At 61.1% G+C, this 27,519-nt stretch overlaps 1 pseudogene; it reads right to left on the bottom strand.

Moving 5' to 3' along the window:
* Nucleotides 1-977: 977 nt before the first annotated feature.
* LOC119112754 (putative nuclear hormone receptor HR3) lies at nt 978-27,519 on the bottom strand (annotated as a pseudogene).

Raw genomic sequence — 27,519 nt, 5'->3', positions numbered from 1 at the left:
TTTCATGCTCCTAAGGCACCTGTATATTAGTTACGAACGAGTCCCAGCCCATCGACAGAACCTACTCATTACAGACTGACTCCAAAAACGCTAATGGGTACGGTACCTGGCGGGAAATCACGATCGATGTTGGGTTGCTCTCGTGCCTCAATTGTTTTAACTGGACACCGCACGTACCCACTCGGCTATTGCTGACCCCGTTACCAAATTACGGCTGTCGGGTTCCACACGTCGCCGCCCATGCCGGTAGTGTCTTTAAAATGTAACACGCGTCCGGGTGGCCGGCCCTTCGCTCGGGTGGGGGGTGAATTTAACCCCCATGAGATCTCGAGAACTAAGAAAGCTAGACACAACATTTACATAGTATTTTGACCTGTATGTGAACTTACTTAGGTCAAAGTTTGAGCTTCCTAGGTCATGACCTTCAGGTCAAAAAGGTTAAACAAAGTCGATTTCCAGGTTGGTCCCCAAAGTGCCCCCAGAACCTAGGCAACTCTTTCTAAGCAAAAGGTCAAAAGCCATTTGAGGTCAGTGACCTTGTTTGACCTTTCAAAGGTCATGGTGACGAAAATCATAAAAGACTGCTCTGAGTTCTGCATTTGAATAAGCAACAAAGATTACGCTAGGCAGCATGTTCCTAAAACCAAATTTCGACCCAGGGTATCTTAGGTCAATGACCTTTTCTGATCTCTAAGAAGTCAATGGAAGATGTATGATGCGGTTCCTGCCGTCAATAAATTCGAAATGAGCACCACAAACCATCCCATAGAAAAAGCCCTCGAGTAATAAATCAGGTAGGTTGTGACCTTGGTCTGACCTTCATTCCTGACCTTAGGTCAACGTAATTTGCTCATTCAATATTTGTGGTGCCTAAGAAAGCGTCTCAGAGATGTATGGCTTCGTCAAATACTCGTACCTTTGTTTCATACCTTTCCTCTATTCGCTGGTAGCATGACACTGCCCACATCACTGAAACATATTTTGTGATCCGTATATTCATTCATCTGTTACTTCGCACAAAAGCTTGTCAAATGTAGCGCTTACAAAATACCGATTCTTTTAAGAAATGCTGCTACGCTTGCTGCGACGGGAGACAGCTCGGTAGTCATACCATAAAACGAGACATCTGGCATTGTCCTCTGCGTGCGAGCAGCCTACCACGAGCGCCCGGAACATGAAGCGATATGAGAATGACGAACAAGGCGCAAGACTCGAACGTTCATGCCGACATGACACAGCTTACAAATGTAGACAATGATACACCTGCACATTCCATACCATGTGACAACACCCAGCACACGCAGCTCAGGACACGCGAGGCAAAACCGTTTACAATCGTCGCACGGGACAGCTTTCAATGTAATTTTTAGCCCCATTTCGGAGCGGCCGGGAACGGCAGGGCGGCCATGCCATTTGATAGCATGGCTAAACAATTTGTACTTTTAACAATAACAATGACAGATGTACCGGTATTTTTACAGCTCAGTCACTAAAGGTAACTTGTTTGTGACATTATGCGCACGCATCGACGCCACGTCTTCGTCAACAGTGATTGCGGCTCCTGCCGCCAGGGTGCGGAAGTACGGCTTGCCCCCGTCTCTGTACAGAGGCACGAGCCCTCGCAGGGTGACGGGCGCCAACAAACAGAACGAGTCGCCGTCCCTCGCGGCACGCGCGCACAACACGGACCACCCGACACCAGCGTACAGCGTACTACTTTTATGTATAAATGTACAACACACACACACGTCAATAAATAGTCCGTCTAATCGCCGCCAGAGGCGCGAGCGGCCTCCACCCGCCCGGGACTGCAGAGCCCGCGTCGGCTGCCGGGGCCTTCGGGGCCCTCTGGAGGCCGTCAGATCCTCGCATAGGCCCCTGTTTCACCGAGGAGCCGGCGATCGCCGGGTTTAAGCGTGGCGGCGGCGGCGTCGAGCCACCGGTGGGTTTCGCGTTCCTACGGCGCCGGTGCAGCCGCACACTGAAACACAGCCGCACACTGAAACACAGCCGCACAGTGCAGCCGCACACTGAAACGGTCGGACGCCATTCAGCCGGGCGTGGCACCAGGCGGTCAGCCGCGGCGTGCGCAGCTCACGACGGCCAGGTCACGGCGCCCGCGGCGGCCGAGGTCACTGCGACAGTGCTGTCCACGGAACCGGCGACAGTCGCACCGCAGTGCCCAAGGCGATCACTCTCCCGCTGCCCGCGACAGCCATGTTCATAACGCGCAGGCCAGTCGCCCCTTCAACACAGCTGAGGATGGACATTCTCAAATCGCCGTTTGCCATGGGCATCGACGGTGTCCACTGCGAAAAGCGCACACAACTTCGGAAAGCATATGCCACGAGAAAGGGAACGAAACTCATTTTTGACAGGTGCCGTCGCCCGCATCGCGACGCAGGCTGGCGGTGCGCACTACGTCAGCGCTGACACCCCGCGGGGCGTTCGTCCAGGCCTTCCGACGCCGGGGGCGATACTCACGCGGGGCGGGCAGCGGGCCTGAGCGGCGCCGGGGGGCGTGCGGTGGTGTTTGTGCGCGGCCGGTGACGCGGCGGCCGGGGCGGGGCCAGACCGGCGGCGCCACCGACCGGTGTTAGTCGTGCGAGCCGTGACGGTCCGGGAGGCGCTGGGGCGCGCCCGCCGGACGCCACGGGACAGAGGGAGAGCGAGTGAGCCACCACCAGCGGGGAGCGGTGAAGACGGGGACAGCCGTGCACCCATCACCTCGAAGGAAAGAAGCGGTTTAGTAAAGTACAATCCTATTTTATTCGACCTTGTACGCTGTACTATCGCACATCGGACAACTCATATACAAAACGCATAAACATTGCACGTAACGGTAAAAAACTAACCGGGCCGCACAATCGTCACAAACGGGCAGCATCCGCACGACACCAATATTAACAACGGATTTAGAGAACCTCCTGACCTAGCGATGTCGCGGAGCTCAGCTCACCGAGAAGAAGCTGAAGCGACCGGGGCCGACGCCAACCCGACCTGCCTTACCAGACGGCGGGACCCAGCTCTGAGCCGCCCTGACCTGACCTGACCTGACCTGAGGGGCGGCACTGGCTGGTGGGCGTGCCGTTCCCCACCCAGCTGCGGCTGACAGACAGGCGCGGCTGCAGGTCCGGCCGCGCCCGCCCCGAGCCACACAGAAGGGCGCCCGGCCGGCGCAAATAAGGCACACGCACACACGCATCCAAACACACCACCAACAGAACAGCTTCGATCGCAAAGCACCAACAATCGGTAGTCTTATTTTAGCGCGCTCATGCGCACCGCACGCCAACGCTGTCTCATGGTCGCACATGGACAATCGTTATTGATGGTATGACCCAGCACACACCAACGCCGGACGTTCGTGCTCATCAGCGCCCCGTACGCACGCACGCGCATATTCAGCCACCGACAGAGCCAGTCCGCCGCGCTAGCGCTAAGCCCGGGCCAAATTTTGTACTATTTTCAAAGTTAAATAACTACTAAACTCCTGCCCAGGTCAGTGCAGTGACAAACACCAGCAGGTCACACCAGTATCACATTCGAGTCGCACAGCTTGTGTGGGTGGCGCCGGCGGCCGGCAGTGTTCGGAGGGCGCTGCTCGGCCCGCCGCTCGCGCCGCCCGGCCGCCCGGAGACCGCGCCCCGCCATCGCTCACCGACACAGGCGTGATCGAACACGGCTCACAAACCTCGCAAACGAATATTTACAGCGTTCAGACACCTACATGTCGAGCGAGTACCTCGGCGATGACACAGGTGTGGATATAGCTTGGAGGTGCCAAAATTTGAATACATGCTCTAAGATCCTGCACAAGGCAGGAAGTAGAAATTCATTGTCACCTCAGACTAAAGACTCATGCTATGCGCGTCCGACGACCGAAAGCGGTCGTGTCGGCATATTCAGTATCAAACGCGATCTTTCCACGGATTATGCCATGAAATTGATCAAGCCAGCAATGAAACACAATATGCTGCTGTTCATTTACCGTAAAAAGCGACAGGTAGCCATGACGCGTTATTGATTGCAGTCAACTAGAACCGTTCGCAGGGCACAAATCAGCATCACACAGTATTTACTCACAAGGCGGTTCTAGATTAATTCGCCTAGAACCAGTCTTAAACCCATCCCATTGTCAATAAAAGCTTCTTACCGAGCCCTATTACAACACCGACAGCCGTCCACTTCTTTCCGCACCGCACCGAATACAGCCGACACACCTCTTGACAGGTGGGGCCTCACCGACCGACCGGCCCAGCCGACACACCTCTGACAGGTGGGGCCTCACCGACCGACCGGCCCAGCCGACACACCTCAGACAGGTGAGGGCCTCACCGGCCGACCGGCCCAGCCGACACGCCTCTGACAGGTGGGGCCTCACCGACCGACCGGACCGACCGACACACCTCTGACAGGTGGGGCCTCGCCGACCGACCGGCCCAGCCGACACACCTCTGGCAGGTGGGGCCTCACCGACCGATCGGACCGACCGACACACCTCTGACAGGTGGGACCTCACCGACCGACCGGACCAGCCCATACCCGACAGAGGTGGGGAGGGGTAGGGGGATGGGGACAGGCTCAAGCCACCCACCCTGGCGCGCGACAGCGCGACACTGGAGGCCTCTGCACTACGCTACTCACTCTGTACACGCACGTACGCTCACGTCCGCCACAGCGCGTGGAAAATAAGCCAGGCCTGGGCCCGACTGCGGCGGGTCTCGTCCGCCCGTCCTGCCCCGCGGACCGGACGCGGCGCCGCCCCGCTGCTCTATTATGCAGCCCCGTACCTTAGTTCCAACACCATGAGAAAGCCTGAGTTGATTGCAATCATGCAGGTAGATGTCGGTGCCAGCCACCGCGGCAGCCAGCCGGCGGGCGGGCGGCCCCCGGCCCCGCCGCCAGAGCGCTGGTCCAGGGAAGGCAGCATTATGGAGGCCCGTGGTGTGGGGCGGGCGCCTGAGCTGGCGGCGGTCAGACCGTCACCGGGGACAGAGCGCCAGCGGCCGGCACGCGGCCGGCACCGAGCGCGTCGGCTACCTTTCGTTCAGCTGACGACTGAGAACAGCTCTTTGTGAAGGGCCGGAAACTCCAGGTGAGGCGCCAGCCGCTTGAAGTTTGCGATCACTTCAAAGTAGGTGGACGAAATCTCCCTAGAACGATCGAGCACATCATGAACGGGTGACCAGGCGGCACCTGCAATCTGGCAGCCAACATATGGAAACAACCAGCGTGCACCGACGCCCATTCATTAACTTGCGTGATATTCATCAGCATCTGCAGCGTACCTCAAATGACCAGAAAACCAACGGGACAGCCAACTGCAGAAGCAAAAGCTCGCCTCACGCCGCTTCCCCATTACACAGCCAGTTTCCTGTCAGCGTTGGCGGCGGTGTCCCACGTCTGCGCTCGTGACCTGCCAACCGGCGCACCTGAGACTGGGGACCTTCGACACCAGCAGCTGGTAGGCAGACACATCGCCCTTGACCGGCGTCGGGTGCGAGCGCTCCAGCATGATGCGAAGCGCCTTCAGCAGCTCCTGATTCAGGTGCTGCACGCTGTCCAGGCAGGACAGGCCGGGCCGATCTGGCGGACGGTGGACACGGTCAGCGGACACGAACAGCGGACACAGTCGGCGGACAAGAACAGCGGACATAAACGAACAACGGACACAGTCAGCGGACACGAACAGTGGACAGAAACAAACAACGGACACAGTCAGAAGACACGGTCAGCGGACAAGAACAGCGGACACAAACGACCAACGGACACAGTCAGCGGACACGACTCGACGCCGTGGTAAACATTTATCAGCCAGTGGAAGCGCCAGGGCGCTTCACTGACGTTGTCGTACTAAACAAGCTATTCGAATGGAGCAAATTTACTCGGTCAATGTCTCCCCGACATACCTGTACGTCACAACCTCACAGAACGGGGCAGGGATGGTCGACGTGCAACCCTGTGCACAGTAGGTCCGACCCGCATGCTCATGTAACAAGTCATAGTTCAATGGTGTGCGTCGGCATGACTGAAATGGCACACATTTTCCAACGCAAAAGCGTCCCCAGATGCATGCCACGGCTAAAACGGGCCGACAGGACGCTGGGTGCCAGCAGCAGTCGGCGCGTCGTCCGGCAGACTTCGAAGGGAGGGAGGGAGGACGGGCAGCGCAGCGAGCGGACCCCACCTGGCGAGACCAGGCAGAAGGCGGAGAACAGCGCCAGCTCCGTCTCCGTCAGCTTCAGCTCGGCCAGCGCGCGCGCCAACTCGAACACCTCCGTCACCAGCTTCATCTCCATCGTGTCGCCCGACAGGAAGAAGTCCATCCGCATCACCGTGTCGCCGTACAGCACGACCGACTGGGCCGGGTCGAAGTACCCGCGACATCCGCAGCACAGTCAGCTCGAACGCGCCTGAAAGCGCAGCACGCGCGGTCAGAGGCGCGCCAGCCTGCTAGACACAGGGCCTATCGGACACGCCGGTGGGCTTCGTAATCCAGGGCACACTTCGCTGTGATGTGCACGTCAGTTCATATTGTCAGTCAGTTTCCAATTTTGAGAAAATAATACATTTTCTATCCCCGCATATCTTTCACGCTATGACTCTTTCCCAGCGCCTAAAGCACGTTAACACAACTGCGCTCTCAACACAAGCGCAATAAAACATCTCATCCGACATCACAACGGATGAGCTCCATTCAGCGATCATAACTTCGTCATAATAAAATAGCTCGTCCCCAAACTGTCAGCGGCGCTGATTGCCGCGACGTCTGATCGGCAGCGATCGGAGTCCAGTCATTCGTCACCACGCAGCGCCATTTTTCGGGGGCAGCGACGGCGGCCGAGGTGGTCGGCTCTCCACGACGGAGCCCATAGATCACGCGCCGCGGCACGCAGCGGTGGGGGCTGGGGGCCGCCGCAGTCGGGCGTTGGTGCGAACCAGAGCCGAGGCTACAGCCCTCTCACGAGGCCATTCAGTATTTCGATGCCAGTGTGGATACACTGTGTGGTTAAAGCTCGACACCATATGGAGTGACGATTCCAACGCCTAGTGATGAATAGAGGTTGATGCACTAAGTAATGAAGTTGGGCACGTCTATGCTGATTTTTGCTCAGAGCTGTGACGGAGGATGCATTCGCTATTCATGCCTCACGCCTCAGCGCTCACACCACACGAGGACGGTCATGGGTCACTAATGTAAGTCGAAGAAGGCAAGATGTACCCTGAGGTACACCGCGTTCAGGCAAATACTACAGGGAAGGGACAGTGACACCGTATCGAATGGGTGGCATACGTGGCAATAAGGTAGCACAATAAGCCCTATCACTTCACGGAACGGACCCTGCCCGTGCGCTACTTCCCAGAGGGACGCGAACCTGCTTTCAAGAGGGTGATCTTGTCCGTCTCCGGGTAGTCCATGAAGCCCGGCAGCGCTTTCGCGAACTCGATGATGTTCTGGATTTGGGAGGTGACCTTCTGGGCAGCGTCCATCATCAGGTCCTCGTGACTCTGCAACCGATCACAGCGTCACAACCCGGCTGGCGCCTGGTTCCACACCTCACGGCAGCACGGCACGAGGTCCTCGCGCACGCATGCCACTCGATCACACGCGGACGACGTACGCCACGTGGATCACATGCGGACGACGTACGCCACGTGGATCACATGCGGACGACGTACGCCACGTGGATCACATGCGGACGACGTAGGCCACATGGATCGCCGGCATGCCTCTCGCTTGCTCTTTCACTCATCAGACTTTAGATGCATTCAGCCGGTTCTACCGCTCAATCAGCCTTCTTTATATCAACAGCGTTGTCGCAAATATTCGGAAGAGTTTTGCAGCCCTACACAATCATCCATCACCATCATCCAAAATCACTTCGTTCCGGTTGGTCGAGCCTTCTATCCAACCATCGACCTGGCGATCCCTTCCTTCCCCGCCACCGACAACGGCGCCGCTTTGGTGATCCCCGCCTTCCCCGCCACCGACAACGGCGCCGACCTGGCGATCCCCGCCTTCCCCGCCACCGACAACGGCGCCGACCTGGCGATCCCCGCTTTCCCCGCAACCGACAACGGCGCCGACCTGGCGATCCCCGCCTTCCCCGCCACCGACAACGGCGCCGACCTGGCGATCCCCGCCTTCTCCGCCACCGACAACGGCGCCGCGACTCACCAGTTTACTGAAGTAGGAGAGTTTAATGAGATCCTGGGGCTTCCTGAGCATGTCCTGGATGTACTCGCTCGAGAAGAGCAGCGTTTTCCTGTGCGCTTCGGTCACCGTCTCGGCCAGCAGGTACGAAAGGCGGGACGGATCTGTCGACGGAGGTGCGTCACGGTTCGGCCGCCGACGACACTGCTGGCCGAACTCATCCCAGGGCGTGAGTCAGACGAAGCTACTGACCGAACACTCACACACAGAGACGCGCCCCACGTCATCGCTTACCGGGCGGCGCAGAACGCGGCGGACGAGACGGGCGCCATGAACGGTGGGGCCGGACAGTGCAAGCCGACAGGGGGACAGAGGTGGCAAAAGGCGGCCCCTTCGCCGCTCGAAGCAATGGGAGCCTCCAGTGGAAAAGTTTGTTTGGAAAGTGCTAAGAAAGACACGACAGTGAGAGAAGAACCTTTCTATCATATTCCATAAACAGTGCCAAGGACTGTCAAACCCATCACCGACAGCAGGCGAACAGAAGATTTCGGTGGAGTCACTGGCGGGTGGGTGGGGGGTGGGGGTGGGGGCGGCGGCATAAGTAGCCGTGTCAGGACCGCCTCTCCGGCTCGATTGCACAAAACGGCAAGCGGGGAGCTGGCAGACCGCCCACCTCAATGGGTTACTACCGCGGGCCGATGTTATCACACTGCGAGACCGGGCGGGGCCACTCGCCAAATAGGACGGGCATGACCAAGAGCGCTCACAAATCGCTCAATCTGGCTAGTGTACGGTGCAACCCGACGCCAGTGGGCGCGGTCGGCCGAGAAATGGGCGCCGTGGCTGAGCCTGCCGCGGCGCTGGCCAGACGTACCGGGCGGCCGGTCGGTCGGGGGGAGGCTGGGAGTGGGGGTGGAGCAGGCGTTCCGCTGCCGCTCGTCAGTGCTGTCCACGGCGGTATAGCTGCCCAGTGGACTGAGACAGCTGCCGCCACCGCTGCCTCCGCCCTCCATCTCCTCCTTGATCATTGAGTCTGTTATTCTATGAACTCGCGGGATCTGTGCTTCAGGCGGCTGCAGCGATGGACCTTGCTGCTGACATAGAGCCTGCTGCTGCTGCTGCTGCTGCTGCTGCTGCTGCTGCTGTTGCTGCTGTTGGTGTAGCTGATGCTGCTGCTGTTGCTGTTGCTGCTGCTGTTGTTGTTGATGCTGCTGCTGCTGCTGCTGCTGCTGCTGCTGCTGCTGTTGTGCCTGAGTCCGGCCTGGTAAAGGGCAGATGCGCTAGAAATCAGACAGCATGCGAAGGCACCATCGGCCACTGCGACTAGCCGAGGGTGGCGAGAGGCGATAGCTTTAATGAAGAGCTTGCTGGGCAGGCTATTGTGACACAAGAAGTGGATGAAGATCAGGCCATGAAGCTGTTTTGTGGATCTTTATGTCACATGCGTCTAGCATGACATTGTTATTCGGAGCAGGGCAAACCACTCCGCTTGAATGTAAACTTACTGAAGCTTTAACTTGAATAGGAGCTTACTATATACAGTGAAATATCTCAAGATGAAGCGTTGGATTTGAAAGGTCGCCATCACCTTCTTATTTGAAACATAAAAATGTCCCCTCACCAACTCGCATGCATCACAGTTAGACAGGACAGACATAGAAGAGTACGCACCACGATTCCCATCTCACAACGTCGCAGTCGGCTTCGGCAGCGGCCGGAGGGGTCGCCCGATCCGCACGGGAGGGGGAAGGGGGGGGGGGGGCTCCGCCGTCACCAGCCGCCGCGCGCCGTACCTGAGCCGGCGAATGCGCCTATGAGGCCGGCGCCGGGCAGCTGCTGGCTGCTCGACATGGCCTCGATCGGCGACTGCCAGGAGGGCGTGGTCGAGTCGACGCCGTCGTCCATCGAGAACGGGAACGGCGACGGGTAGCCGCTGGGCTGGTACTGGCCCGACAGCTCGCTGGGGCCCGTGTACCTGGCGCCGGGCGCGCACGAACGACTGTCAGCGGACTGTCGGCGCGGCGCGCTCACGCCGACACGCGGCGCGCTCACGCCGACACGCGGCACGCTCACCCCGACACACGGCGCAACACCGGCCGACGCCACCACGACCGTGCCGCCAAGCGTCAGCCGACATACACCATGCATGACGTTATCTTCTGCCGGCGAGCATTCGCGGCCATTTTGAATCCCTTTCCAGTAGGCGGTTTGCCGGTACTCTATATACTTTCTATATGCCGGGCTATATAAGCCAAGCCACATCAAAACATTGCATCCAGTGCTTTCTTACGGATTTGATGCACCAGAGCCCCAAACCCCAAAACCCTCCCCCCCCCCCCCCTAAAAAACACGATGACATCGATAAATCGCTAAGCACTTAAAACGAAAGCCACCACTGGAAGCCGAGCAGCGTGTTAAGCGGGACGACACACAAAGCACGACGAATGTCTACTTTTATAGGCAGCAGCTACACCATTATGAATAATTTTCCCGCAAGCGGTTTGCCGGATGTCCCACAGACAGAATGAGTCAAGCCACATGAAAACATTGTAACCATTTCATCTTACGGACTTGATGCACCGACGTTCCTAAAACACGCTGGCATAAACAAATTGTGGAGCACTTAAAAAACGAAAACCACCACCGCCAAGAAAGCATCGGAAGCGTCCGTCTCACGGTTGATAGTTGCTGTACGCTCCGATGGGGTCCTGCGACGACGACGGCATCTGGTGGCCGTCCGGGTAGACGGACGAGTCGGGCGACGAGCCCTCAGCCGCCAACACCATCTTACCGCGGTAGAAGCGCACCTCGTCCTCCACCTTCTCCCGCTGCTTCTTGGACATGCGGCCGAACTTGACGGCTGCCGGTGGGCAACGGCGGGTCAGGTGAGGCCGCTGGTGGGGGGGGGGGGGGGGGGGGAATAGCGGAATGGGGCGCGGTAATGGCACGGATGTCGAGAAAAACACACTCCGTGTGATGTCAGGCTTACAAGCGCTGGCCAGACAGAGTTCATGTAAAAGAGGTTGTCGTGTCTATGGCTCAATCAGAGAAATCTATGTCTGAATGGTGATCCCGATTGCACGCTGCTGAACCAACAACACTCCATAATCGCCTTTATTGTTTCTGGGACATGTAGGCTGGCGGTGTAAATCCATCGCCGACGAAGTCCTCCAAATAGGTTGGTTCGATAATCCAGCGCCCGCATCATCTGGGTCAGCGGCGCACCCTACGACCCGCGACCTGCGCTGGGGGACAAATCGTCCAGCCGGGACCGAGACCGAAACCGGAACCGGAACCGGAACCGGAACCGGGACCGGGACCGGGACCGGGACCGGGACCGGGACCGCTGGGATACCGCGGCAGGTGCACCAGATGGCGCACCGGTGAGACACTGGCCCAGTCCGCCGCCGCCGGCCACCTGCCGCCGCTTGAGGTTGGTGACGTCACCACGACTGAAGCCCGTGACGTCACGGGCCCAGTGACCCAGTGCGCAGCGCGGCGAGTGGTAGTGCGTTCCACCACCCACAGATGGCAGGAGCTGTCCGTGCGGCAACCGGTCGGAACGCGACGCGTAACGGGTTTTTAACCCCGGCGTAACGGCACCAGGCTAGCGCGGCAAATCGCTCTCCATACACCGGAAAACAAAGAAGCGACAACCAGCTCTCTGGCGCAGTCTCGAAAAACGACACAAGGCACGGTTAGCAGCCGCCACGGCAGGCACGGTCGCGGCGCCAATTCGAGGGTGCAGGGGGGCCACGGCCGAAAGGCACCGCCAGCGTCCGACGCCTGTGCTCTTTGGAACAGGTTGGTCGCACACCCCTGGACCGCCGGTCAATCCGACGCGCAGGGGCAACGACCTTGCTCGGACACGGGACGCCGGTCCAATAATACGCCAGCGCCGGCGGACACTTGAGCCGGGGCCAACGCAGCCCCCCCCCCCCCCCCTTGCCCCTGTCGAGTACAAACCGGTGGCCAGACGCACGCTCCCGGAAGCGGCCCGGCTGGCGGGTCATGAGCCGGCAGCACGCGGACGCCAGTCCGTCTGGCCGAACTGCAGCGCTCTGCAGCCGGCGCAGTCGGAGACGCAACAAGCTGCTGAATCGTTGTCGCCTGGGCAAAGGGGCAGCACAGAGGATACGCACGGTGTTTTCCGTCCGATGATATTTGAGTTTCGGGGCGCTTCAACTGGAGTAGTTACTTTGCGATCTTCCGTGCGACGAGGAGTCAGAGTCGGATGTTAAGCCGCTGATATCGCACAACAAAGCATCCCTGGCAATGCCTATTCCTGCTGTACCTATTTTGAAAATCGGTCTCCTGGTGCCACACGTGTTTTGTAAATAATTTTACCTCTACAACTCGTGGACACAATCCCGTCGCACAGCTATCACCTGGAGCAAAACCTGGTCTTTGCCGAAGTCCCTAAAACCCTGCCTATACTCTTGAAAAAGCGGGTCGTTCAGCGGCCCGCCCGACTAACTTCAGCGGGTCGTCAGACCCGACGACACCTCCCAGCACCGGGCGGTGCCCGAAGACGTGGTGGCGCCGGCGCCCGACAACGTCTGCTGGCGGCACGGTCCGCGGCCCAGTCTGGCCGCCTGCCAGCGGCGGGTCCGGCCGTCCGGGTCATCAAGATCGCCAGCGGCGGCGGCGGTCCGGGCGGCGACGCGGCCAGGCGGGACGGCGGCGGCGGCTCCTCCTGGCGTCTCCGGGGCCGCCGATCCGGCCCCACCACCGCTCCGGGCCGACCGACCGACCGCCCGGCGCCACCGGGGGGTGCTGCGCCCACAGGACGCTGCGTCTCCGCTCGAGCCATCATGCAAACGAAAAGCCACGCCTCTGTGCGTGCTGTGCGAGCTCTTTTGCAGCCCCAGCGGAAAGCATCGCTTGTGTCCAGGGCTCCATTACACGTCGGACTCTGGCATTCTGCAAGGAACCCAAGACTTCAATGCTCTGCGCCCTGCACACAAATACCCTACCCCACCCCGCACTTTGTGCAAGTTCCGCCTCGGTAATCTGCGACGGCCGCGCCGCACGTCGCCCCCCCCCCCCCTCCGTTCGTCCTCTTCAGCCGCAGAGTTCATTCGATTCCCTGCGCAGGCTGGATGCGCAGACAACTTTGCCATCCGACATGTGCGACTGAGACTAGGGGCAGCAACTGCTTGAGCAAACACAGGAGAAGGTGGCGTAAACGCAAAACACTGGACCGTGAAATTCATGTTCGTCTGAAACTACGAAATAATATGCACCGCTCCCTTGATACAAAGGAAGCTGGTTATGCATGTATGCCTTCTTCTGAAATGGGTACGGACGTTGCTCTAAGCATTACATCGTGAACACACGACGCAAAAATCATCTCACAATGTACAGCCAGTCCAGTCACCTTTCGTTACAAAAGGGCCACCACCACGACCTGACTAACTGCGCCACTTTTCTGTCGTGACAGGGACCATCACAAAACCACCCGACTCTCAGTCAGCGCCACCTCCGGGGAGGAGGCTGGCAGGCTCGCGGCCCGACCGCGGCTGCAGCAGCCCAGCGGCTCCATCCATCTGTTGAGTCCGTTAGCCTGCGACGCGACAAAACTCGGCCCGACGCGCCCGTCGCCCGACAGCTGCGTTTGGCTTGGCAACGGGCCGATTTTCCTCGCCGGATCACACCTACGCTTCGACTACTGACCCCGAGCCGGAGGGTTCAGGAGGTGTCGCGCGGCGGGAGCGGGGCTGGGGATGACGGCGGGAGCAGGGCTGGGGACGACGGCGGGATTAGCCCCCCGTGAGGCCAACGCTCCGTTCTGGCGTTCGTGTGACGCCGTCCGTTCGGAATCCCGTCCAAGACGTGCTGAGCTGGGCCCTGCACGCGCGTGCTGCACATCCAGCCCGTCCGGCGGCGGCGGCGGTCGTTGAACTCCGAAAGCCGGCCCGGTCACCGGTGCGCTCCGCGGAAACACCGGGCGGCACGGAGCGGGCCGTATCAGCTCCGATGATCGCTGATAGCCAGGTGCGAGGGAACGAAAACAGTGGCGACAAACCCTGCAGGCCAGCGCTGCAGCAAACGGACCGAGTTTATCCACGTCACGGAAAATGCTGTCCGGAGAACTTTCTGGATATTTGTTCAACATCGAGCACGACTCCAGCAAGCCTTCGAGGAAATACCCGAAAGGGCTGTCTGATATTCAGCAGCTAACGGCCACACGCGCATTGCTGTTGGTTGCGGCACGACCACCCTGAGCATCACAGCCGTCTCCGCCCGACGCCCGCCGACCGTGGTCAGCCCCGGGCCGGCGGCCGCGCTCGCCGCAGATTCGCTCTGACCCGCCCGCCCCGGACGTGAGCTGAACTCGAAGCGAGGCCCCCGCAGCGGAAAATCACGGCAGCCAGCAGGGCCCGGCCCCTAAAGCGTTCCAAGCACGGCCTGCAGAGGGGCGCCGCGTGCCGCATATCGCCCGAAGACCGCGAAGGTCACCGGGAACGTCACCAACCGCGTCGCGTATCGCCCAAAGACCACGGAGGTCACCGCCGCGCGCCGCACATTGCCCGAAAACCGTGGGGGTCACCAGGAACGTCACCGACTGCGTCGCATATCGCGTAAAAAACACGGAGGTCACCGACGCTCGCCACATATCGCCCGAAAACCGTGGAGGTCAGCGGGAACGTCACCGACCGCGCTGCGTTCGGACCTCATGAATCTCATGTACTGACAGCAATTGCATGAGCGAAGCCTCTCTCGGGACGAACAGCAAGCCGCAGTGTGCTACAGTGTGCTTACAGTGTGTTATTTACTCCAAGGCGTAGGCGTAATCCTCGAAGCGCTGCATATCCATGGCCGTCCGTCTTCGCTGGCTGTTGATTGCTACTGTTCCGTTCTTCCACTCCGTCCGAGGCGTGATGGATCGCTACAATATTGGCCGCAGCAGTTCCATGCTTAGCTGCATAACAGCCACATTCGCCGGAGCAAAACAATGTCCACATTTGTTGAACAGCGGACATAAACAACGCGCAGCACTCGGCCCCACTGGCGAAATTTTCGCAGCGAGGATCCTACCCACGCCGCCACCGCACCTATCCGGCCCCCGGCGGCCCCAAAGTTGGTCTCCATGTTGGCCGATGGCGGTCCCACAGCTGCAGGGCAGCTGCGCACGCAATGTCAGCGCCGACTGAGCCGGGCCGAGGGCCGGCGGCAGTGAAAGTGATGCCGCAGGATGCAGCGCCAAACTGGCGTGACGTCACAGCCCGTGACTCACCCGCGATGAAATACGGCAGTTCGGCAAGACCGGCCTTGGCGATAGGCGAAACGACGGCCTGGATCTCACGCCACGAACGTTGTTTTTTGGATTCGCTTCAACCGCCGCTCACAAATCGCCTGTTGGTCGGTCTCGTGTATCTGCCTCCGCCGTTTCCACATGCGCCTGCAGGACGGACACCGGCCCGCCCTGCACGTCACGTACGAGACGCGTCTCCGGGCGTCTCTCGCCTCACACGTCTAGCCGAGCCGGAGGTGATGTTACGCACCATGCCCGGCGGCGCTCGCCGATGCGGCCGTGATGCGACGTCACTGGCGCCCCCGGACGGTCCGGCGGCGGCGCCGGAAGGGCTGGGCTCGCACCGCGCGCACCAGACTCGTTAACCCACTTCTGGCGCTCACCATCGAGCCACTGACGTCATGCACATGAGCCCAACTATTTATGGGTGAAACAAAGCGAGCCGCAGCCAAATGGCAACAACGGCAGCGGGGGTAGAGCGGCGGCGGCTGCCAACCATCTGCCGGGTCAACAGACCGCAGCCGGGTCAGACACCGCATCCCACCCAGCAGTGTGACAGCCGTCATCATACGGCAGTCACACCGACGGCCGTCATCATACCACCACACCATCATACCTGAGGCTACACACACACAGTGCACATCACATCCCGCCAGCCTGGCATGGGCACAACATGACCAGAGCTGTCGAAGCGCCTATGAGCCCAAATAGCATCACATCCCACCATAAAGGGACCCCACACACCAGGCACGTCTTAGCATGCCATATTTCGTAAGCCCACGGCCGCAGCCACGGCGTGTCACCATACAAAGCCCGTGCGACCCTGTTCGACTCTTGTCAACACGTCGTATTCACGCACGGTCGTCATCGACGGCTCCACGCTGGCGCCGACCGACCGGCTTCTTCAGAAACCACGACAGTCATACCCACGCCAGCTCCGTGGCAGGCGCCCGCGCTGTGCGTGCGGGCCTGGAACTGGAGCTGCAACTTGGGACGGGACCGGGACGAGGAACGACAGGACCGCCTGCTCACGTCAAGGGACTGGGACCGGGACTGGGACCGGGACCGGAACCGGGACCGGGACCTGGACCTGGACCTGGACCTGGACCTGGACCTGGGTCTGGGCCTGGGCCTAGGCCTGTACCTGGACCGGGACCGGGACCGGGACCTAGACCTGGATCTGAACATGGACCTGGACATGAACCGAGACCCGGACCAGGGACCGGGACCTGGGACCGAGTCGGGAAACCGGCCGAGCAGGGCCACCCACTCGTGCCCCTTGACCGGGGTACAGCCGGCGTGCGGGCCCGGCTGCCGCTGGTGCCGACGTATCGCCCGCATGCGAGCTGGGCATTGCGCGCGGACGGCCTACTTTCCATTGTTTACGCCGGCCGTCGCGGCGGCGCGGCCGGCCAGCGCCACAGATGGATAGCTTTTTGTTTGCGCGCTAAAGTGGTCGGCCCGTTAGCGCGTGGGTGGCGACAGCAGCCGTGTGGGTACCGGCACGGACCGGGTCTGTTATCAAGACGATGACACGGACCGAGTGCGCTATCAAGACCGCGACGCCGGTCGGAGGCGGTGCCAAGACAACGTGGTGCGTTATCAAGACCACTGACAACGACAAAGACCACGTGTATGCTTACGCAGGCCATGTCGGTCACAGACACTGAGCATGGTGCGACAGGTCATGTGTGTCATCGAAAGTGAGACGGGCCGCGTGCATTATCGACGCCATGGCCAACGCGCCGGCTCTGTACACAACCTCTAGTCGAACGAGCGTTCGGACGGGGTTGTGTCCAGGCTTTCAGCGTGGATAGAAGCAAGCGTGTGCTGTGCGCTATACGACACACTCAATTGCACCGGAATGAGAGGAGGACGGAAGGAAGAGGACGGAAGCAGCTCGGAGTCCGTCATCCACCAGCCCACCGTGATCCGACCGCCAGTCCGTCTCACACAGTCCACGCCACGTGCGCCTTCCTGTGACGCGGCCCATCCGTACCCGGATTCACCCCATGCGAGTCCACGGTGACCCAGTCGGCCGAATGCGCCGCGTGCCCTTGTCGAGCAGAGGCCGGCCGCTGCCTGGTCTGAGCGCGGAGGCAGAGCGTGGGTCTGGGCGCGCCAGCAGCGGTCACCGCACACACTACTGCCACCTCTCCAGGCATCGGCCACCACACACACACTGCTGCCACCTCCAGGCATCGGCCACCACACACACTACTGCCACCTCCAGGCAGCGGCCACCACACGCACCACTGCCACCTCCAGGCATCGCGCCCATTACCCGTCAGCATCCAGCGATGATACTTAGCTCTCCAATACGACCAGACCACTATAAAGGTGTTTCACAGAAGTACCGTGTGCCGGCTTGGGCCCACATCAATGTTAGCACGTCACCGCACACCATCGATCGCATTTCACGGGGCAGCGGCTTAGGGAATTCCACGCCAGCAGGGTTTGGACGGCAGCTGTTAGTCCGTGTTCGACCGGTCCCCACAAACTGATTCCCACATGATAATTTCGTTACGTTATCCGCTATGCATGCCAATCCGCGCTTTGCGGTCTGATGGTGCTCCGTCTGCACGCGACGCCTGTGGGAGCCTGGGCCCCCGAGTCCCCGTGAACAAGTCAGTGCGTCACACCCTGCCCGGCCAGGGAGCGGCTGTGACGGGGGTGGGAGCGGGGGCGGGATCGGAGACCGTCCTCTCCGGGCACGCGCCATCCGCCTGCGCGGAAGAAGCGCGGCAGGCGAGCGGCGGGGGCGACAGCCGGCCGGCCGGCCCGCCCCACGCCGGGCAGGAAGCGCCGTCCGAAGGCCGCTGCCCAGGGATACGCCGCGCCGGCCGCCGCCGATCGCAGCGCGCCACCTGGCAAGGTCAGCGGGGCGCCCGAGGCACGCGCGCGCGCCGCCGGCCGCCGCCGGGACCTTGGCGCCCCGAGGCCGGCCGACGAGCGGTGGCCTTCCTCCACCGGCGCCGCGACGCACGTGCGTGCGCAGGCCGGCACGGCGCCGCCCGCCACCGTATGGCGCACGGCGAGGGGAGGGCAGCTGAGCGCCAGCGGAGTCCCGTGGGGAATGTCTCAGCCTAGCTTCAACGTGCAGGTCGTAGTGTCTGGTGGATACATGAATGAGTAATTACCTGACATACGACGTGTAACGAACCAATCCAAAATAAAGAGTGAAGCATAGTATGCAGCTTTTGTTCATTTTGGAGCAAAATGGCCAACAAAGAGCGTCAATAACGATATCCATCCCAAACGTGCGACCAATTTTTCAAAAACGCTGTTTATCTGCCGACGTCCGCTTTTTAGTCCTGAAGAAGCTGAGAATAGAAATATCTTGTTCGGTTACCTATTTTAGACTTTTTGGCTTTGTTATTTACTAAGGACTAATTATTATACTTCACATTCATTTTTATGATGCCAATTCAATTTTAAGCTGTGGCAAATTGGTCGCCGCGACTTAAGCTGACATTTGTATTTACCTCCCAAAAGCAAAGGAGAAGCGAGGGCAACGACAGATCCATGGCGCCATGGCCGGTACATGGCATTCTCACATGGGGAACTGAGCTCACACTAGTTCACATGGTTCAGGGCTGCCAAAAATAAATGTGTAAATATATATATATATATATATATATATCACGAAATGAAAAACGTATCCTGTTAGTTAGCGAGCTAAAAATGGCAAAATCATTCTCGCCAAACTATGCGTGAGCAACCAACTCCCAGAAGCCAGTATAACTTCCGAGGCTCCGCTAATTTGAAGTCGACGACAGATACGGCCATGCAGCCTAGTTGGCGCGCTGCCAGCCACGCATCGGAGCGTGAAGCTCCGCTCTGTAGGCACGTCCGTTGGTGAAGAAGCCCAGCCGGCGGGAGTAGGGACCGTGACGGCCGACAGGTGGCAGCACTGACACCGTTACGCGGACGGACGAGCGGGGGAGCGGTTCTCGGAACGGACCTGGCTGCCCAACACTGTTGCCGCCCGCCCATGCTGCCGTCGGCTACACACGTGTCATATGGCGTGCTGCTGACATTTGGCACCCGGCGGCGGAAAGCCGCAGCGTCGTGCTAGGGTGGAAGCCACGGACGTGCTTGACGGCCCACGAGGCAACATTATCGCAGACACGCTGACGGTGTAATGAGCACGGACAGATCGGTGGCAGCACCGCGCTATTCGACGCCTGAGCGGTCTTGGTCCGCAACAGCTGGCTACAGTTGATGACCAGGGCGCTCGGGGCGGCGGCCATGATCCCAGGCGCGGCGGCCCAAGTGGCCTCTCAGGGCCGACTGCCATCGACCGGCGGCCCTAGCCCTCGCCAGCTGCCGCCACCTTTACCAGTCGACAGGCACCCGTCGTGCCCCGCCCGTCCAAACACCGACCGTCCCGCCGTCTCCAGTCCGCCAAACAGATATATTTTTAGGGCAGGCAATTTTACGCTGTCCGGTTTGAAACGCCGCAATCAAAGCATTTTTTCAGCTGCAAGTGATGCATTTTGTTTCTGGACAGGCCTAGGAGTGTATTCGTAGCGCACCAAGAACATTGTCAATATATGACGTCGCGTAGAATCTTTTCCTGGCGTAGCCACTGCGCGACACGTTTTCTGTTTACGTCTCCGCAACCGTCATACTGGAGACTGGAGACAATAACAACACATGCAAACACACAACATTTTCGTTTGCATGTGCTATGTGTGCTCCAAACAATGGAAACTGCGACTTACGCTATCTGAAACAAATGAAGCATTTGACATCACCCTTGGTCGGTCGTGGGCGCGCAAAGCGACTTGTGTATGATGTCATGCATGACGTCGACGACATACATTCTTTGTCGTCAGGGTCGCTGCGAATGCACCTAGCTGGCGACCTGGATTGCAAGGCAGGCGCGTCCGTAAATAGGAGCGAACCGACAGCGGAGGGGAGGCGGTTAGGGGCGGGGGCGACCGAAGGGCCGCGGGCGTAATATCGGCCGTAGCGAGGAGGGGGCGAGGACTGGCGCGCTTCAGGTCTCCCCCTCACGGCCCCTCCCCACACGTCCGGTGGCGCTGAGCGCGTTATTTTGGCAGCGCCAGTCCACCATTATCGCCACTGGACTCCAGAGTGAGCCAGCTGAATTAAGATAAAGGCAATAAGCGGCAACGATCGCCCGTCACATCTGGAGCGAAAGGTCGCGCCTCCCTCTCATGCCTGGGCGGAGGACGCCGGAGTGAACAGACCTAGCTGACGCGACCGGCCCAATGCTGCCACATCCTGCTGCCTGCCTTTTTGCCATCCACAGAGTCGTATGTGCACAATGAATGGCGTGCTTAGGCAGGTTCGACGCGTGCGTGCCACGCACCAAATGCATCGAGGTCGTCCGCAATGCACGATGAGCCGTTTGTCAAGTGTCCACGTAATCTCGCATACAAACGCGATGGTGCCTTCAGAAACCAGGGCGAGCCTACGTGACCATGAAGCAGGCATTCGCCAGCGTCGCGACAGCTTCGCCCGCTCGGTCACCGGTCTCCGGACGCCCACGTGACGTCACAGGGGGACAACCTCGCCCCGCCGACGACGGCCGCCGGCGACAACGACGCGGCACCCAGTCCAAATGATAATGTAAACAGCCAGAAGTAGGCCGCTGCCCGTGTGTTTTAGTCCGCCACGCTCGCAGGAGGCACGCGCCTCGACAGCTCGGGCCCCACCGCTGGCGGCCGAGCGCAAATAGCGCGCCCCCAGGCGGTATCACCGTGTGGTGTGCGCCACCCCGCTCCATATCGTCGTCCCATGCTGTGTCATCCGTCGTGCACACGTGTGTATGTGTGTGTGTTTGTATTTGTGGGTATGTGCCTAACCTACCGGCCCCATTTACCCGCGTACAAGCTTAGCTGCTATCGGCGACTGCAAACGGCATGCGGCGCAAGCTGCAGCAGCTGACAGACGTGCCGAGCGAAGGGTTCTGCATAAGTCGCAGGGAGTGAGCGGTCAAAAATGAATACGCCGTCAGGCCGAAGGACGTGTTCCGGAATCGCAGCTGGAGAGCTAACGAGCTGGGGAGCCGTCCACACCGCTCGGGTCAGTGCGGACGGCCTGACACGGCGGCCGGCGCGGCTGACGGCCCGCTGTGCCATGTGCCGTGCCTCTGCGCCCGGCGGGGCACGTGCGCCGGCAGCACTTGTAATCTGTCGGCGGCCGGGCCCGAATCGGCGGCCTTGGCTCGTGGAAAGTGGCCGGCCGCCGCCCGGGAACGAGTGCCGTTGCGACACCCATAGCCCCGAGATGACGCCTATTATGGCGGAGGGCGGCCTTCGGCGCGTTATCGGCTAATTCGACGCTGTGGTCGGCGTCAAGCCGGCTGCCTGGCCGCCGCCACGATCGCCGGCCAACACCGCTTGCGACGGGGCTGACCAGTGACGCGGTGGCGCCCTGCTGGCTCTGAGAGCCGGGGCCGACACAGACCACTGCGGCATCGACCCACACCACCAGCGTCAGCTGAGCTGCAGTTCGGGAACGGTGCATCAGATCACCGATCGTGATCAACATTCTGGCCTTCGCCGCCTCCGCGTCCTCCTAACGACCAGCCGTTCCCGACGGCCGCTCGCGGCTTGCGGACGCCCCAGGGAGTCGCGAGTCACGTCGCCCCTCGACACGACGGTGCCGGCGAGGATGGTGGCGCACGTGTCGTCCGGCCCGGCCTCACTCACCGTCACGAGACATGCCCAGGGCCAGGCACTTCTGCAGCCGGCAGTACTGGCAGCGGTTGCGGTTGATCCTGTCGACGACGCAGTTCTTCTGTCGCGGACACTGGTAGTTCACTATGCCTGACTGCGAGCGGCGGAAGAAGCCCTTGCAGCCTTCGCACGTGATCACGCCATAGTGCACGCCGGATGACTTGTCCCCGCACACTTTGCACGGTATAATCTCAATTTGCGCTGGAAAAGAGAGCACAGAACGGAGCGTCAGCACAGGCCGCTGGGCGATGGCGTGAGCGTTGAAATCGAATGTTGAAGGCTAATGAGAGAAACCGGCTGTTGACTGTTTACCAGGCTTGAATGAACACCGCACAACGCAAATGTTATCTCACTTTACGAGCGCCAAGGCGTTGCCACATGCCTCTGTAATGATCTCTTAAGATGTTTATCTTGGCAGCAGAACGCAATACTCTAAACATTACTCATGAATGCGGGTCAAGTACAGCAATGCATCAAGATAACGAACTCCGCTGACACGAGTAGGGTTCAGCACGAAATTAACCGACACCGTAGTTACTCGGCGGCCACTACCACAGGCTGTTAGTATTCTGCAATTACACATGTAGCGGGGTTTAGTGCCAGGCTGCATGGACCATTGGAACTGCAGGGTGGCCGGTCAACCACATCTTGAAAAGTGCATCGAGCCATGTAAGACATCTGGAAAGATAATCTACGTGCTTTGAGGACCGGGAGGGATGGGGCGGCAAGTGGAGACAGACAAGACCGCGGTCCGCAGGCTTTGGTTGGTCGGTGAGTAATAGCGTCCAGGACCTCACTATTGCTTCAGGATAGCGACTTTACGAGCCGCCACAGCCCCTAGCCAACTTCATCTCCCCGGTGTCTGTCAGCTGCGCCTACAGCAGCGGCACGCTCGCCAACGGTCCGACAGGGCTACGATCCGGCGCCGCTCCTCACGCGCCGCCCTGCGCGCCAGCTCCCGCCCGGCAACAGAGCGCCGCCGGGCGACCTCCGCCGCCGCCGCCGGCGCCTCCTCGATTAGTGCAGAGCGGTCACAAAAACGGCCTGGAGAGGCCGGATAAAAACGGTCCGAGCACGCCCCGGCCGCGGCGGCGCGGTACTGGAGGCCGTCCAGCGCCGGGCGGCGGCAGAAATAGATGGACGGCGGCCACCGGGAAGTGGAGCGTCCTGTCTGCTCGCCGCTCAGACGCCTCGGCACTTGGCAGGACGGGGTGGAAGACACCACGGCAGGCAACCGCACACAACAGCGGCGGATGGTGTCCAGACAGGCAGCAGCGGCGGTCGACTAGCTGCTGGGTGGTGAGTGCGGAGGGCGAGCGGTGCGTGACCTTTGGTCACGATCAATAAGCCAGCGCCGATGAATGGCGATAACGGCCTGGCAGCGTGTTTGCACGAGATGTCATTCATTTCAAAGTGATTTCCATTTCCCTGGATCCCATTCGTGAACATCCGCTAATCATCAAATGATAAATGTCCAGTGTTGATTGCCAGTCAGCAGTTAAAAGGTGTCCACAGACCTTGAGTAGAAGCAGATCCATCCCGACAACGGCCTGATGGGTCAACTCACCCACTAGAGAACATTCAGAGGCAGTCTCATCCCGACAACTGCATGACGGAGCACCTCCCCCACTAGACCATTCAGTTCCGGCTCAGCGCCTTGCGCGGCTCCGTATGTTGAAACTAGACGGCCGCTCCAACGCTCAGTTCGTAGCCGTCACGGCAGGCGTGGGCGGCCGGGCCTGCAGACTGAGCCGCGCCAAACAGCCTGTCTTCAGGCCGGGCCGCGCAAGGCAGCCTGTCCTCAGGCTGGGCCACGCCAGACAGGCTGTCCACAGGCCGGACCGCGCCGGGTCACGCTGCCATGGCTGACCTCACCCACGCCGGGCTGGGCCTCCATCGAGCCGGGCCGGGCCTCCATCGAGGCGCGCCGGAGCCGGGGCCCGGGCGCGCCGCCGTCGGCGCCCGATGGGATTACCCCGGTCGTACGTGATGTCATCATCGCCGGTGGGTCGTAACGGCCGGCCGTGACGGTCGTAGCGCGCGGCGGCGGCGCCGGCCGAGCCGCCAGAACGGCCTGCAGGTATGGGGTCACGCGGCGCCTCGGACATTCCTGGTGGTCGGCACGGACGGCCGCGCGGCGCCCCGGCCACCTTACCAGACGTCAGACCAGACCCCGGACCAGACCCCGGCGGCGGTCTGGCGAGCTGGACTGGCGGAGACGGCTCGGCCGACGGGAACCAGACTCAGAGAGACCATGCGGGCCGGAGGAGACCGATGGAGAGGGCCGGCTGGAAGAAACCCGACCTGTCTGCCGGAGGAGACCAGCTGGAGGAGACCCGACCTGTCCGTCGAAGGAGACCGATGGAGGAGACCCGACCTGTCCGCCGAAGGAGACCCATGAAGGAGACCCGACCTGTCCGTCGAAGGAGACCGATGGATGAGACCCGACCTGTCCGCCGAAGGAGACCGATGAAGGAGACCCCGCCTGTCAGCCGGAGGAGGCCGATGGAGGAGACCCCATCCGTACGCCGGAGGAGACTCACTGATGGCGGATGACACTGCTGACCGGGCGTCATCCGGCCCATCAGAGAATGCCCGCTGATGAAGGCACTGCGCTGACGAAAGGGATTCGGCGAGCTCTGGTGTCGCAGCCATTATAGCTCATTACGCAACCAGCCAACGGGTCGTAACGGGAAACCGCCGACCGAGCGCAGCGGTAGCGCCGGCGCGCTCGCCCAGGCTGGTCGTCATGACGACTCCGTTCGTACGTGGAAGTCTCCCGAAGGGTAGCCCAAGCAGCCACCCACCGGCCTGCCATGACGCACACTTTCACCGTGACGGCACGACGGCCCTTCCGAGAAGCCGGTTCACACGACCGGGACACGCCGGCCCCTCGTCGCTGGCGGAAATGCCCTCTCTGCCGCGGGTGGTTAGGCCCGCTGCAGCGCGTCGCCTAACGGTTCGGCCCGACTGCCGCGGGCCCGGGCCGCCGCCGGCGCGCCAGCCGGTCCGCGGGCGAGGCGTCATCCGTGTTCGGCCGGACATGACTGAGCCTGCGCGGCCAGGTTGCACAACACCGGGCCGGGGTCAGGTCCGCTTCCGGCGCAATTGATTATGCGCCGGGTCGCGGGAGCGGCGGCGGCCTCCGCGTGGGCCGGCCGGCGCGGCGCTGTGGATCCGGGACGGTCAGCCATCATAGGCGGGACATCTCCCGTGTTCGGCAACGTTCCAGCGCGCCTTGGAACATTCCGGGTCTGGCGCTCGCGTGTCGGCATCCCGAGCGACGCGCTCGCGAAGAAGCTTCAGAAAAGACAAAACAACGCTCCTAATACGACTTTCCACACACGGTCGCCGGCTCCCTCGCACAAATCCGGCGTTCATCCGACGGCCGCGCGAAACAAACGTACCGCACGTGCGCGCCCCGCGCCGGCGGCCGCCGTGCGGGGGCACCCCGCCGGCCGCGGACCGGCGGGTTACGTGTGGGGCTGCCCGGCGCGCGGCCGCCCGGACGCCGTGAGCCGTTTGTTTTTAACTCGGCTGACCTTGACGGTCGGCCGTGCGCCGGGCGACCTTGAAATCGCATTGACCCCCTCTGCCGTAGTAGCGTAGTAAAGTCGACCTCGCCGCTCCGCTGAATGAGTCAGCTGGAGGGGGGCGCGCGGCCGGCGGCGGCCGCCGACACCGCCAGAGGTGCCGAGCCGAGGGGGAGAGGACTGGCGCCGGCGGACAGGCGGCGTGCATGGGTAACTGCGACGGCTTGGAGGTTGTATTGCTGTGTTGTAGAAGTGGTACGGAGGGAACAGGGGATGTGTGAGGTGGTGGTGTGATGGCATGAGGTGAGGTGAGGTGGTGTGTGACGGCGCAAGAGTGGTGGAGCCAAGGGACTCATAAAAGGTGTCCGTGATAGAGAGATGGAGCGCGGAGCAGGAGATGAAAGCTAAGGCAGGTGCGGATGTCAAGCACCGGGAGCTGACCGGCCAGACAGCGGACCACGCCGCAGAGCAAACCATCAACCCGGAAAAAACGGGCGCCGTGGCCTACGCAACCTGCTCTGCCGGTCCTCCGGGCGCAAAGCCGGAACAACGCGGCGCACCGAGCAAAAAAAGCTCGGAACGGCTGATTTCGACCGGTGCCAGGCCTGCAGGTGACTCATAACACCGACCACCTCCGATACGGAGGTCGACGACACCTGACCGGCAGACACCGTGCAGCGCCGCGCCGCGGGGTTGACGACCGACACGTTCGCGGACAGGAAATCGCGGGGCACGACCCTTAGGCCGCTGGGAGCGTTCGCATTTGAGTGACAGATGCATGGTGGCGCGTTTTTTTGCCACCGTGCCCGGCTGCATCTCATTTGCTTTACACTGACGGTGAGCATCGTTTTACACGGAGCTTAGAGGGATTTGTTGCCGCGCATCCCATTACGTCGTTAACGGTACGGCCCGGCGCATTTCGGCTGGCGACGGGACCGTTGGGCGCGGCCGTGGCTGGAGGCCGCCGCGCGTGAAGCCGGGCGTAAGCGCCGTGGCCGCCGGCGAGACGGAGCGGGCCGGGCAGCGCAGCCCGACAACGGACACCGCGTCGAACCGTTACACCGGACGGGATCAAAGCGACGACGGACGCTGGCGCTGCCGTTAAGCGACGACCACTCGGCGCCGGACGACGCGCGGTAGTGTAACGCGACGCGGCCAAGGAAGTGATGGCGGCTCCCGATCTCACAGGACGGTACGCATCAGGCGCATCTAATGGCCGACGAATGTAGCAGACCCGATGGATGTCTCTGGCACTTGCGCGAGCGACTTTGAGGAAGCGCAATCGCCGCTCCAACCACGCAGACAGGAGAGGCAGGGCTATCGCAGACGCTGACACACGACTTCCTCCGCGGCGTGACATCAAAGACCTCCGAGTGGAATTCCGAGTCTCGGAACTGTCCCAGGCGTCATGAACGCAGAGCCCAGATTCAGGGCACGACATCCTGTTAAGCGGACGCCTGACTTCCTCCACCGCCACCACACATGACACGTACCTCTGTTATACTGGACACGGACCGCGGGGCTCTTCTTCTCCTTGGACTTGGACGGCCGCGCACCCTCTCGGGGGACCGTGGAGCACGCCGGAGAGACTCGCACCTGCACGGCCCCGGCGCGGGGTACCGCGCGAGGCACCGGCGCCGCGTCAGCGCCAGGCTCCGGAGACCGCCGGTCGACGACCAGCGGCGCAGCGTCGGCCGCCGAGCTGGCCGGCTCGAGGTCGGCCATCTCGAGCTGCGCCTCGCCCTGTTTCAGCTGCGCCACCTGCTGGGCGGCCAGCCCGAGCTCGAGCAGCAGCTCGTCCATCTCGTCCTGCGCCACTGGCTGACCCACCGAGTGCATGGCGAGACTCGGTCACGA

Source organism: Pollicipes pollicipes, unplaced genomic scaffold, assembly GCF_011947565.3.
Source record: "Pollicipes pollicipes isolate AB1234 unplaced genomic scaffold, Ppol_2.1 Scaffold_7261;HRSCAF=8764_pilon_pilon_pilon, whole genome shotgun sequence".
In the NCBI taxonomy this organism is placed as follows: Eukaryota; Metazoa; Arthropoda; class Thecostraca; order Pollicipedomorpha; family Pollicipedidae; genus Pollicipes; species Pollicipes pollicipes.
The sequence above is the reverse complement of the archived record's forward strand: the minus strand, read 5'-3'. Positions and strand labels throughout refer to the sequence as shown.